Source organism: Mchenga conophoros, linkage group LG2 (assembly GCF_057382185.1).
Source record: "Mchenga conophoros isolate Kocher_MC1m ecotype Shallow Benthic linkage group LG2, M_conophoros_male_GT1.1, whole genome shotgun sequence".
Lineage (NCBI taxonomy): Eukaryota > Metazoa > Chordata > Actinopteri > Cichliformes > Cichlidae > Mchenga > Mchenga conophoros.
This window is the reverse complement of record NC_140527.1, coordinates 19102871-19117129: the sequence shown is the minus strand read 5'-3', so window position 1 is coordinate 19117129 and position 14259 is coordinate 19102871. Positions and strand designations below refer to the sequence as shown.

The 14259-nt window shown below is 44.6% G+C and overlaps 1 pseudogene; it reads left to right on the top strand.

Moving 5' to 3' along the window:
• Positions 1-9824: 9824 nt before the first annotated feature.
• Positions 9825-14030, top strand: LOC146581846 (uncharacterized; annotated as a pseudogene).
• The last annotated feature ends 229 nt before the right edge of the window (positions 14031-14259 follow it).

Sequence of the window (14259 nt, the reverse complement as noted above, 5' to 3'; positions counted from 1 at the left end):
GTTACTGCACAGAACCACTGCTGTCGCTGATAGCATCAGCTGATTGTGCTGCTAGCCAAACAACAAGGACCTCTTACTGCTTAAGACTGAGAGTAAAAGTGGACAGCATGTCCATGGTGACATGAAACTCAGTGTTACAGCCAGGGGCAGTACCAAAGTGATCCCCTTGGACTGAGTTTTATTTTAGTGTACTTACTTTCCACTGAATTATTGGTTCTGTTACTAGTTAGCTAACAAAGTCTAATGTAAATCTATCGACCATAACCCGGTGACGTATCGTTCTGTACTGACAGAAGATGGCACCATTTAACTCTAAGCACTTATTTCTTAAATCCAGCTGCACAGACGAAGTTCGATCTGTTACAGTTTTTGAGAGCACGGCCTCCATGGTTTAAATGAGCCTTTATGTAGTGTAGTGATAGGGACAAATACTTTTTCACTGTAAAGACACGCTACTCTGCATTTCACTCAGCTAAATAGAAAAACTGTCAGGATATTGTTGCTTTTTATTGTTTATTTTCATCAGTTGAACATTATCAGCATTGCTGTAGTTTGAAATGGGCAGGGTCACAGTTTGTTAAAGGCTGCTTTCTGGAACGAGGCCTGATTTGTGTGAGAGCAGAGACTGAGACAGTCCTGATTAAGTGTGTTTCAGCCTGAGTGATTATTCAGTAGACTGTGAGGCTTCTTAAAGAGCTTATTCTTTGTCAGTAATGGAGCATTTTTAACTTGATGTTACAGTTAGCAGAGTTAACCTTGTCTTTTTTCATTAGGCTTTAAGTTTTAATTGTCAAAACCTTCTTGGTCTATTTTGTATTACTGGGTTTAAATGGTTGCAATTAAAGGTAAATGAATAATTATATGTGTTAGTTCTTTAAAAGTCCAGTTTGCTGCCGTATCATAAAGAAACAACACAATTAAAAAAAAACATTTAATTTAATATTTGTATGAACATCGCCGCTATGAGATTTTATACAAAAACACACTGCAGTAAAAACCATAAAGAAGACATTAACTGTTGCTTACCATCTAATCACAACAAAAAGATCTCCAATTACAGCCTTAGTCTAGTCTTCATTTCAGATAGATACGTCTGAAACTATATGATGCTGTATATGCAGCTGCTAAGCAGAAGGACAAGTGGCAGACAGAGAAGAGTCGTGGATGTAGTGAAGGAGAACATTAAGGGTCGGTGTGACAGAAGAGGATGCTCGAGCTAGAGTGTGATGAAGACAGATGTGTGACCCCTAAAGGGAGCAGCCAAAAGAAGACGAAGTTTTGTGAAGGTAGAGCTACAATCTCACTTTAATTTGACTTTTTTAAATATGTTGATGGTGCAACATACCACTGACATTATATAAAAGCACAACATGTATCTTTTTAAGTTTTAATGTTGAAAGAACTGTCATCCATCACTGTGTATAACACAGTGATGGATGACAGGTCCTGACTGCACACAGGGCATAAACTTTAGTTTCATTCAGAGAGACGTGACAGCAGTAACGGACTTCAGCAACGCCACAGTTCTTAGAGCTTGTTTTGCTGTAGTTGGCATCCAGAGGATGCTAAACATCAAGTCACTGATGATTAATTCATCTAAAAATCCCTCAGATCAGTATTGTCTGTACATGCTTTATAACCCAAGTGCAGACAGAAGGTGGCCTTGTCAATATGTTGAAGTTATTTAATTCAGCTTCACATCACGTTGTTTGTGACGGGATCATCAGACAAAAGAGTGAAGCCTCTCCTGACAAGAATGCCCAATTTCATCCCATTGTCTGGAAGACATGCCCTCCTGCTGCTGACAGCCTGCACTCTCAAGTCAAGTCACTGATCAGGATGCAGGGATGTGTACTGGAAGGTTATTATGTCATGGGAAGATTATTGTACAAGTCAGAGAATTACTTTTATTAGTTTAGAAGGCGTTCTGCTCAACATTTCCAATGACAGGTTCTAATCAGAGAAGCCCAAGAGGCTCAGTCTGACAGCTTTAATTGTACCATCTCAATATGAAAGTGCAATTTCCAAGTACTTGTTCAGAATAAAGGCAGTCTTACCCAACTGTGTAAGACTGTAATAATTAATGCGCACTTGGCTTTGTATCGTGAACCCATGTTGTAGAGCCACGGTCCCCAACCCCCGGGTCATGGACCAGTTTGGTACCGGGCCGCAAGAGTTGAGGCTCGGGTCTGAAATTCATGGTTTTCAGGGTTTTGATCGTTAACTCGGTTTCCCTGGGTCTTTTCCCGTGTTGTAGTTGTGTGTCTTATTGTGAAAGAAATATTTATGTGTTACCATAGCGACCAGAGAGCATTAAGAGGCAGAGAGGAGGATGTTACTCTCAATGTTGTTGGTGCATTTCAGGAGGACGCTGTTAATAAAGTTACACAATTACACAGTGAAATCACGTTTATTATTATATTTACAAAATACCACAGTTTGTGTCTCGGTCGGATCATTTTATTTGGTTGTATTTATCTGCCACACCTTAAAGGCCGGCCCGTGTAAATATTGTCTGACATTACACTGTCCGTGGAGCAGAAAAGGTTTGAGACTGTAGAGCTGAATTCATCCGAACACTCACGATCCATCCAAAGACATCTGAGAACGTTTGCTGATTACAGTCAGAATGACTAGTATTTCTTTACCATATGAGGAGTGGAGAAGGCGAAGGTGCTAGAGGAGTTAGATACCATTAGACGTGTCACCTCAGTGTTTCTACTCCATACGCTGATTTCTATTGTATGAAGCAGCGTTGATAATGAGCTATTCAGAAACAATTATTTTGGAAGTTTTATCTCCGTCTCTCTTCACAGTCTGCAGTGGAATCAGTTAAACCATCAATGAGATGCCTTCCACAGACAGACGCTAGATTTTACCGCATTACAGCTGTATTGGAGCTGTAAATCAGCCGCTAGCTGGAGTCTACAGCTCTCCACCCCACCCAGCCCCCCACACCACTTTCATTAGATAGAGTGTAATATTTATTTTATTGCAAGTTTTTGCTGGAGCTATAAATCCAGCTCGCTGAGGAGAGATGAAATACAAGGCAGGGCAAAGAGGAGGATATTGCCCTCTTATAAATCCTTATTTCGGGGAACATGAGCATGTAAAAATGCCTCATCACCAACCTGTGTGTATGTGTGTGTTTGAGCATCACTCCCACGCTGTCTTTCCCCAAATCTCTATTGTTGCCGAGTTTCCAACCCAGCTCATGTAAATTGAAAACATTTAAAATATCACAAAGTAAACTGCAATTTAGGTACTTTCCCATCTGTTGAGTGGAGGAAATAAACAGATTTAGTGAAAGAAAGAAATCAAGCATGAAAAATATTTTTCAGGAGTTGTTTTAGGACAGTGCAGGTTTGCCAGTTTTAAACGAACACCTTTGAACACATATGCTAGAATATACATGTGCTCACACTGGTAAGAATTGTGGCTAAATGTTAAGCTGGTGAAGGCATTTTATTCTTTATATTTTCTGCTCCAGGATATCCTGTCATTTGCACGACATTCAGAGATTTTGTAACCTATTTGGAGTTTCTGCCAGGAAGACAGATTTTTATTGACAAACCCCTGGAGCTGTTGTGAATCTGCCTGAGAAAATATCCATAGAAAGCATGATTGTTCCTTCATGTCCTACAGTTTTGCAGCTGTTACTGAATTTGGGGATAAGCGAGGTTTTTGAAATACACTGAAGCTTCTTGTTGCCTTCAGAATGAAACAGATAAAGAACAATCTTGTGCTTATTCAGTTTATCAGATAGTCCTTCAGTGGTTTATTACTCTCTCCTTGTTTCCTGTCTCCTACGATCTGCTGTACTAAGGCCTGTACCTGACACTTAGCAAGGCAACTCCAGGGTTAACTCTTGGTTTTCAAAAGTGCGTCACTTCTTATTGGAGAATATTGCGAGGGTAGTTTTAGAAAACAAAACCACCTCCTGTTGACCATTTGGTTCTCTGGGAAATGATGTCAGAATGCTTGGAAATCCCTTTAGAGCCTCTTAATATCAGTACACAGAGCTCAAAGTCTTTAGGCCGTCTTAAGTCTTTCTCTGTTGAGCCTCACTGGGGAGTAAATATGTAGGTTCACTATCATGTAGCCATCACAGTCCTGCCCTGTCAAAGTCACTCAAATCCTTACACTTGCCCATTTTCCCTTCTTTCTAACAACTATCAGGATAAAACGTTCACTGGCTCCCTAATATATCCCACCCACTAACAGGTGCCATGACGGAGCGATAATCAATTTCATGAAATACTAAAACGGGACAGCTAAACCTTGTAGTCAAGTCTGGGTTTGCAAGTTGCTCGGAGAACAGTACTTGTGTGACTGCACTGTGCCAAGTGTTAAATTAGGTGGATGAAGGGATGTGGAGTGGGGTTGTTTTTCAGGTAATAAAGTTCAAGTGAAACTCTTAACACGTCAGCAAACCGGGTGGGCCGGAGTCCAGAGGATCCAGGATCCATGTTTTCCAAAAAGAATTTCAGATTTTGATTTGTGATACCACAGAACAGTTTTACACTTTATTATCTTCTCTGGATATTTTAAATGAACTCAAGCAGTGTTTCTGGATCAACCTGCATTAACCTGCATTTGTAGATGGCATGGTGAGCTGTGTGAGCTGTGCTCCTGAGCCCATGCACTGATTTCCATGACACAATCGTCCTTGTTTTTATGTCGAGCTCCCTGAGTGTCTGCTTATCAAAGGGGTCCAATACTTTGGGACGGTCCCTTGCAGATACATATGTCTCCAGATTCATCGTTCCCTCGTAGAAACTCTGCCTCTGCCTCTCAAAGATGTGCTTTTTACACCCAGTCATGTTACTGGCCTGTTCCCAATTAGCCTGTTTCTTATCTTATTAGCCCCACTTACTTTTTCAGCATCTTTTTTGACAGATGTTGCTTCAAACAAATTTTAAACCTTTGACATGTTTTCTGTTTTGCATTGTGACTAAAATGTGTGTTTATGAGATTTGAACATCAGTGTGTTCTGTTTTTATCCATATGGTACAAGTTTCCCAACGTTTTTGGAACTGGGTTCAAGCCACAAACACCCAGAAAACCACAATATGTCCTGTTAATTTTGACCGACAGTAACATTCAGAAGCAAGTCTGAAGTCAGTCTGCGCTATTAAGATTTACTCTTATATCAACTTCCACTGCAGGGCTCTGAAACGCTTCATAAATTTGACCCCACACCATTTCTGCAGTGACTTTGAAGTATGCATCAGGCTGTCCTCTTCGTTAACTCATCCTCACTTTTCCCCTCACTGCTCCTCCCCTCCTGCTTCCCTAAAGCTCAGAGGTAAACTTTAGAAAACAAACATCTCAGCGTGCACACTTCCTTCTACAGAGACTCTGACATTGCTTTTAGCTAATTATCATGTCCATCTTCATGTTCTCCTTGTCTCCCTGACTTTAATATACTTGCACCTTTCCTCTATCACTTGCACAATCTCTGTCTTCATCCTTCTCTCCCTCCTCTTCATTTTCCCTGGCGTATGAAAGTGATGCCTTTTGAAAACAAATATCCCCAAGCTCCACTCAGTTCTCTTCTCTCTTAAGGAAATGCCTTCAATAATTATATCAGATCATTTGCTGCTTGGGGAACGGAGGGAACTAACGGTGTGCGAAAGAGAAAGCGATGAAAAGATGAAAGCCTAAAGTTGATTGAGAGAGTAAAGAAGTAAAAGATGGAGGCGAGAGGACAGATATGTTGAAAAGTAGCAAAACAATCTCAGGCTTCAATGCCATCTGTTCTACGAAGCAATTTAGATGCTCTCCCCTCGAGGACTTGTTTATTGGTGTATGTGAGCACACAAGCAAATAGCCACCAGCTGTGTGTGTCTAGCTGGGAATATACTTTGTGTTATACTAGTGGGTCCCTCATCCATCAGACATCAACCTGATCTGCTCTTAGATTTAATGCAACTGAAAAGAAGTTGAGAGCTGCAGCAGTAATGACTTTTACATGACTTATGTTCAAAGTAAATCTCAAACTGAAGCTGCAAAAACAACGACGAGGACTTTGTTAACCTGTAAACATCCACCTGTTTGCCCATGACCTGTTGAACACAAATGTGTATTTTTTAACAAACTTGTACAGACAAAAATGTATGTGTGAGAGAATCTGCAGAGCTGCATATTTCACAGCACACAACAATCCTTTCAATACTTCTGCAGGTTTGACAAAGTGCCCACTTAAAGAACCTCCTGGAAGTTTCGAGTGTCTAGGAGGTGCAAGGTGGATTTTGTGAACCCTGGAGGAGCACTGCACCAGTTGCAGACAGTTATGTAAACTATTAAGAATGAGTGGAGTATCAGGAAGTGGTGACAAGCTTCCCACATTTGTGTGTGAAGTGAACGGAATTTTAGCAAGCCTGTACTGGAACAGTTTCATATCGAGATGGACTTGATTTTACCATTAGAAGGCTTCAAAGTGAAGTAAACAACCCAATCAGTGTCACTGTCATGGGTGTATTTTCAGTCTGTGAATTCTAATGCTTCATTTGTGCCTTGGCATGTGCACACTGAGAGATATGCACAGACCTGAGGCAGTGTTTTGCCATGGCACAGCCAGATTAAGATGCCTTCAGTCATTTGTTATCTACATATTGCTCTTAGCTCCCATGCCATATTTGATATCATTGAAAACCTTTGGAATTCATTTTAAATACAGCATAGCAGTAAAATCTGTCTGCTGTAAGTGTTACACTACTGGATGCAAACCAAGCTGCAACAGCCACAGCTTGAACTCAAGAGTCTCTTAATTAACTAAGACCACCATGCTTGCTTCAGCGTCAGCAATGGCCTGAAATTGAGTCAGTGAGAGCCACAGCTGCAGTAAGGGCAGGCGTGTTTTGGGGTTTCAGTTATCAAGACTGTTAGCCTAATGCTATGCTGAGGGTGATTTTTCCTTTAGATCTCATAGTCCAGGGGTGTCGAACTCCAGGCCTCGAGGACCGGTGTCCTGCAGGTTTAGATCTCACCCTGGGTCAGCACAGCTGAATCACATGATTAGTTCATTACCAGGCCTCTGGAGAACTTCAACACATGTTGAGGAGGTGATTTAGCCATTTAAATCAGATGTGTTGGATCATCATCTCAAACCTGCAGGACACCAGCCCTCAAGGCCTGGAGTTGCCCACCCCTGTCATAGTCAGTGGCATCACTGCTTGTGTTCACAGCACCTCACCCTCACCTCGGCTAATTCGACTCACTGAACTGGAGCTTTTCAGTGTGTTTGTGCTGTTGGTGGCTTTTGGGGTGACATGTGTGACACACCTACTGTATGTTACAGACACTGCAACAAGTTTGGGTTCCTGCTGTCATGAGTGAAATTCAACTGATGTATTGAATTAGTACTGATTACCAAATATTTCTGCCTGTGCTTTGCAATCGTCCTGTCATGAATGAAGATCGCTAAACAAACTTACGAGCGTTTGCTGATTACTTTGCACTCAAACCATCAGGCATCCCCTGAGGGTTCCACTTAGCAGCACAATGCACTCTGTCCCAGCTTCCACACTCACCCAGTCCCAACTAGTCTATGGTGGTCCCAGCCCACAACTCACGAGACCCAAAGCATCCATCGTAGCCTATCATCATATAATTTAACTACATGCAAATAAACATATCCTTATTTTTTCCTTTGATAAAAGCTGTGGGAGAATATTATTGGGGAAAATGGTCATTTCAGACCATTAATCAGCTGTGTTTGTGATTTCCATTGATCAAAGAACTCAAGGGCACTTTGGAGGCAGAACGCAGCCATTAGTGTTGGAAACTAGTTTTGCCATAATAACTTGGGAATTCACTTTAATCTTGTATCGAGCTGCCGTCTGTTTGCAGTCCAGCTTCAGTGAAACCAGCCCTGGCATCAAAATGAAAGATAGACTTTGTCAACCAGGGACCCGGGCTCATTAAAACACATAATCTTAATAGATATAACTTCACATCTACTGTGTCTGCAAACACCCCCAAACATACATCATCAGAATATGAATCATTTATCTTTAAGTCATTTCACCATTGTAGCTGACTCATTTGTGTTATGAAAAGAGCAGTGTTGTGACTGAAGAGATAACTCATCATTGACCTGTTATTATCCAACCATATTTGTTTTTTAAAAAGGTCACTCTGTAATGGCTGGAAGAGAAGCTGCAGTCTGTATTTTAAAAAAACTGATCAGGGTTTATGTATCCAACACAGAGAAACAGTACATCACCAGTACAACGAGCTCACAGCCATTTATACACAATGTGTTTACTTTGTTTACTGCACAGTTTGAGCATTTTATTGAACCAATAAATCAAACACTGGTCTGTTGCTTTATTAGATGATTAGCTTTTTTATTGTGTGGATATTAATTCTCTATGGAGTCACAAAACAGTTTGAGTTAGTGTTCAGCCTCTGCCCTTCTTAGAATGCATTTACATTTGTCTTGGTTTTATTCCCTAAAGCTTTGTCAGTGTCTGTGATGGACAAGAGTGCAGGGAGTACAATGAAGTCTTCCTTCAACCAGCCTGTCTTTTTGCCCACAGTACTCATCAGAGTATATCAGTTTGGCCAGCACTCATGGGTCACTTCCACAAAAATGGCACAAGACTGGGGTAAAATGTATCCATCAAATGGAAAACTTTATTAACGAGAACACATGTTGCCAGACCAACACACAGCAAAGAATCCAACCCCTGTGAAAGCAAAAGGCTTCCTTTTATACTCAGCCTGATTCAGGTGAGCATCTGGAATAGCCCAAGTCTGGGGGTCAGCAAACCAAATGAAAACATCAACCACAATAAAACACATCATAGACATATTCAGATTTGTAACAAGTCCTATAAATAACTCAATAACATATAAACTTCAAACACTCCTACATACATTAAAACACCTTAACCACTCTCCCCTAGCCTGGCACATTGATTTGCTCCAGGAGCTCATAAGCAGGTGATTGAGCTGCTTGGGCCAACTTGAATATGGAGTGACTGAATATTCTGGTTTTATTCTTGAATGGAAAATATGACTTCACTTGAAAACTTTGTCACCTGCAAGAGTATTTAGCTAATGCATCAGACAGAGAAGGACTTGATTATGTCACGGTCCTGGGTCTCCTGACCCAGCGTTTTTAGTTCTTTGTGATTTTTGTATTATTGTACTTGTGTGTGATTTATTCTATGGCTTCTAGTTTTGATCCCTTGCCCTTCATGTCTCTCTGTGTCCCCTCTGTTCTGTGTAATTGTGTGTCTTTGCATGTTTGAGTTTCTTGTTTTCTGTCACTCTGCATTGTGCATTATGTTCTCATGGTTGGTTTTTTGTTACTCTCTCTAGTCTAGTCTCTTGTGTTCCCAGCTGAGTATTTCCCTGTGTATTTTGGTTCTTAGACCTCTGCCTTATGGTTTATGTCTCTGTATTTCTTAGTTGCTGTCTCCACTGTGTCAAGTTCACGTCTCTGTGTGATACTTCCTGTTTTACTTTGATGGTCCGTGTCTCATGTGAATGCGTCCTGCTTTGCTTGTCTCGTCAGTCCTGATTTCTCCCAGCTGTGCCCTCCTTCTGTGTCTCATTCCCCTCGTTACTTCCCAGTGTATTTAAACCCTGTGTTTCTCTGAGTCAGTGTCGTGTTGTCCCTCATGCTGTGTGTGGATCTCCCTGTGAGTTCTTAGTTTATGGTTCCCCAGTTTAGTCTAGTTTTGTATGTTTGTTCTACCAGCAAATAAAGCTGTGTTTTGAGTTCACCTCCCCGAGTCTGTGAGTCCTGCATTTTGGGTCCAACTCCTGCCTGCCGCACAGCGATTCATGACAGAACGACGCGACCAGATATGGACCCAGCAGCACTCAACCCACCAGAAGAACTGCGTCTGGACACTATCTACTCCGTGGAAAGACTCCTGCATCTGTGGCTCGAACATGAGGGGAAGGAATTTCGCCGTGCTGTGGAAACCAAACTACAGCGTTTAATCTCTGGTCTTCCCTGGCTACTCAGTGCGCTCCACCCACTCGAACAGGATTTAATCCACAACGAGCTCCACCTTCATCCCCCAGCTGCTACTACCCACCTGCCTGAAGGGCCGGATGTGGAGCCGCTCGGCCCGTCAGAGCCATCATCAAAAAAGAAACGACGACCACGCCGCCAGCGCGCCACCCCACAGCCGGACATTCAGACTTGTACATCGCCGGCTGTGGTGAGTAAGGACTCTTTTTTTTTTTTTTTTTTTTGTGTCGAACCGTGGAACTATTCGTTCAGGGGCTGTGTTTTGTGCTACGGACGGTAATGTGAACAGTTTATAAGCTGCCCAGCCTCCTGAAGCTCTCTTAGCTGCCCAGCTACAAGCTGCGTCTCCTGTGTCCCCGCTAGCACAGCCATTAACTCCACCACACGCTCCATTTTCACCTCTACCATCGCTTCAGTCATCAGTTCGGTCTGCCACTCAGTCGCCCTTAGTTCCGTCATCCACACTACCACCTGTTTCCCTTCCACCACCACCATCACTACACCCAGCCATTCAGGCTGCTACTCAGTCAGACATTCAACCCATAGCCCTGCCGTTAATACACTCTGTAGCTGAGCCACTAGCTGCCCGACCCGCAGCCACTTCAGCCACTCCTCCACCCGTTACACCTCCACTACAACCGTCACTGCAGTCTCTAGTGCAGTCTCCAGTGTCCCCAGCGCAGTCTCCAGTGTCCCCAGTGCAGCATCCCTTAGCACAGTCATCCACTCAATCACCAGCTCCACTTTCCCCTCAACTATCACTACCACCTCTAGCTCAGTCTCCTGTGCACTCACCTCTGGTTCATTCTCCTGTGAAGTCATCAACTCCACCGCCTACTCCACTCTCACCACCTCCGTTACAACAGACATCAGTTCAGTCCCCTGTGCCAGTGCAGACGCCCTCAGTTCAGTCTCCCGTGCAGTTATCTACTTCACCACCATCAGTAGCTCAGCTCCCACTCTCATCCGCATCTCCAGTAGCTCAGCTCGCACCTGAACCATTGGCCCAGTCCCCGATAGCAATACGGTCTTCTGTTCGGCTTAACATTCAGCCAGGGGTCCCAAACCTCTCTGGCTCTACATCAGCTCCTGCTGGAAGCTCGGATGAGCTCATCCAGGACTCCGCGGCTCCCACGCCGCCATCTACCTCGTCCGCTGGGGGTTCCAGTGAGCCCGGCCAGCACCTCCTCGTCTCCGCTGGAGGGTCCGAGGGGCCCGTTCAGCCTCCTGTCTCCGCTGGAGGGTCCGAGGGGCCCGTTCAGCCTCCTGTCTCCGCTGGAGGGTCCGAGGGGCCCGTTCAGCCTCCTGTCTCCGCTGGAGGGTCCGAGGGGCCCGTTCAGCCTCACGCCGCATCAGCTGGAGGGCCCGAGGAGCCTGTCCAGCCACCACCTGCGACCGCCTCGTCGTCGCCTGGTCCGGCTGCATCTGCCTGTGCTTCTGCTACGCCTGGTCCGGTCTCAGCCTCAGAGTCTTCGTCCTCGTCTGGCCCGGCCTCAGAGTCTTCGTCCTCGTCTGGCCCGGCCTCAGAGTCTTCGTCCTCTGTTTCGCTTGCTGCAGCCCCGTCGTCGCCTGGTCCGGCCCCGTCGTCGCCTGGTCCGGCCCCGTCGTCGCCTGGACCGGCCCCGTCGTCGCCTGGTCCTGCCTCGACTGGTCCTGTGCCCACCGGGCCATGGCCAGCACGCCTAACACTGGAGAGCCGCCGCTGCCTTCCGCGCGGCCGGCCTCCTGAACTGCTCCGTTGTCTCCTTCGCTGCCGCCGTTGCCTTGCGCACGGCCGGCCTCCTGAACTGTTTCCACGTCGCCGCCGTTGCCTTGCGCACGGCCGGCCCCCTGAACTGCTCTGTGTTTGGGTTGTTTTCTTGGGCTCCGGTGTTTGCTGTGCTCTTCTTTTGTTTTCTGTTCCGAGCCCTCCGTCCTGGGCCCCCGCCGCCCGCCCTGGGTTGTTTTCTGTTTGGTTTTGTTTTTCTGTGTTTGGGCTGTCTGGAGCCAGCCCTTGAGGGGGGGGTACTGTCACGGTCCTGGGTCTCCTGACCCAGCGTTTTTAGTTTGTGATTTTTGTATTATTGTACTTGTGTGTGATTTATTCTATGGCTTCTAGTTTTGATCCCTTGCCCTTCATGTCTCTCTGTGTCCCCTCTGTTCTGTGTAATTGTGTGTCTTTGCATGTTTGAGTTTCTTGTTTTCTGTCACTCTGCATTGTGCATTATGTTCTCATGGTTGGTTTTTTGTTACTCTCTCTAGTCTAGTCTCTTGTGTTCCCAGCTGAGTATTTCCCTGTGTATTTTGGTTCTTAGACCTCTGCCTTATGGTTTATGTCTCTGTATTTCTTAGTTGCTGTCTCCACTGTGTCAAGTTCACGTCTCTGTGTGATACTTCCTGTTTTACTTTGATGGTCCGTGTCTCATGTGAATGCGTCCTGCTTTGCTTGTCTCGTCAGTCCTGATTTCTCCCAGCTGTGCCCTCCTTCTGTGTCTCATTCCCCTCGTTACTTCCCAGTGTATTTAAACCCTGTGTTTCTCTGAGTCAGTGTCGCGTCGTCCCTCATGCTGTGTGTGGATCTCCCTGTGAGTTCTTAGTTTATGGTTCCCCAGTTTAGTCTAGTTTTGTATGTTTGTTCTACCAGCAAATAAAGCTGTGTTTTGAGTTCACCTCCCCAAGTCTGAGTCCTGCATTTTGGGTCCAACTCCTGCCTGCCGCACAGCGATTCGTGACAGATTATATATATGGTAAATATCTGCATGACATTGTCTTGATGGCAGAGAGAAGAATTTAAACGGCACAAAAGATGTCATTGAACTCCCTGGGGTGGACGCAGCTCCACAGGTAACAGGTGGAAGCTATGTTGTGTTTCATCTCATTGTGTTTCATATCTGACACAGCTGCTTGCAAGTCCAATACATATCCTGTTACTAAAATTAAACCAATTTTATTTATTTACTTTTTTCTGCAAGTTGCATCAACTACAGCTGCACAGAGCAGATAAGGAGTGAAAGAGGTCAGATACAGAGCACAGGGAAGCTTGTCGATGTTTCAGAATATAAGAGCTGCTGCAGGCTAACTTCTGAAACACTCTTGGTGTGATTTAAATGCTGTGAAAGATGGAGCTAAAATCATCACAGATGCTACATTATCATAGTCAATGTTGTTCCTGCTCACCAACATGACACTGTCCAAAAACTAGAGCAAACCCAGCTCTGATAACTGCTGATGACTTAAAAACCGTCCTCGTCAAACTTTCCACCAGAGGAAGTGAAACACTGGAGCCGGTCTGTTCCGTCCTGAAGCTTACTGGATGGTTTTACTTGTGCTCATCCAAGCCTATACTCCCCCCTCAGGAGAGCAATCACGCTGCACTTTCATACGTCAGGTCATGACAGCGTCATAGTTGACGAGCACATCCATGTTAACCATGAATGACAGGTGAAATTTACATCTGACAGTCCACAACTCTGCCTTCAGATCATGAGACAAAGCCCCATCAACCCGCCGGCGTACCTCAAGAACTTTATGGTGTTACCCAGCCTGAAACTAAATACTGTTTCTCACCAGCCTCTACAGTGCAATAAACAACAGTTTAAAAAGAATACGTTTATAAAGGCAGTAATAAATTGCAACAATAAGTATGGATAAATAACATAAAATCTAAGTTCTAAAACAAGCTCAAGTCATGCTCATTCAGGTAGATGGCAGCAATCCTTTCAAAGAAGGGGATGGTTAAATTAGGTAGTGTGTGTATCTGGGGAGTATATTTAGTGTGTGTGTAAATGGGGCAACACAACCTGCTTGTTGATCTTAGTGTAGCCGTGTGAATAGCTGTGTGGGTGGGGAGGGGGCACAGTCCGTTTATCACTCTCATGGTGCAAAGAACCCTTCCAGCATCCTGGTTTCTGATCCTGGTTCTGCAGCTGATGCTCCTGTACCTCTTGCCAGACGGCAGGAGAGAGAACAGGCCGTGAGAGGGGTGGTGGGGGTCTCTGATGATGGAGACAGCTCTGCGTATGCAGCGCTGTGTGTAGTTCTCCTCCAGAGATGAGAGAGGGGCAGCAACAATACTCCTGGCAGTCTTAACAATCCTATTGAGTGGAAGCTTCTCACAGGACTTGCAGCTGACAAACCAAGATGTAAAACTTTGTGTCAGGATTTTTTCAGTGGTGCCTCTGTAAAAAGTTGTGAGGTGAAGTACCTGGTCTAATCCCCATGCCACAAAAACTTACACAACAGCCATTTGAGTGACTACAGGCTCATTGTACTAATGCCAAAGT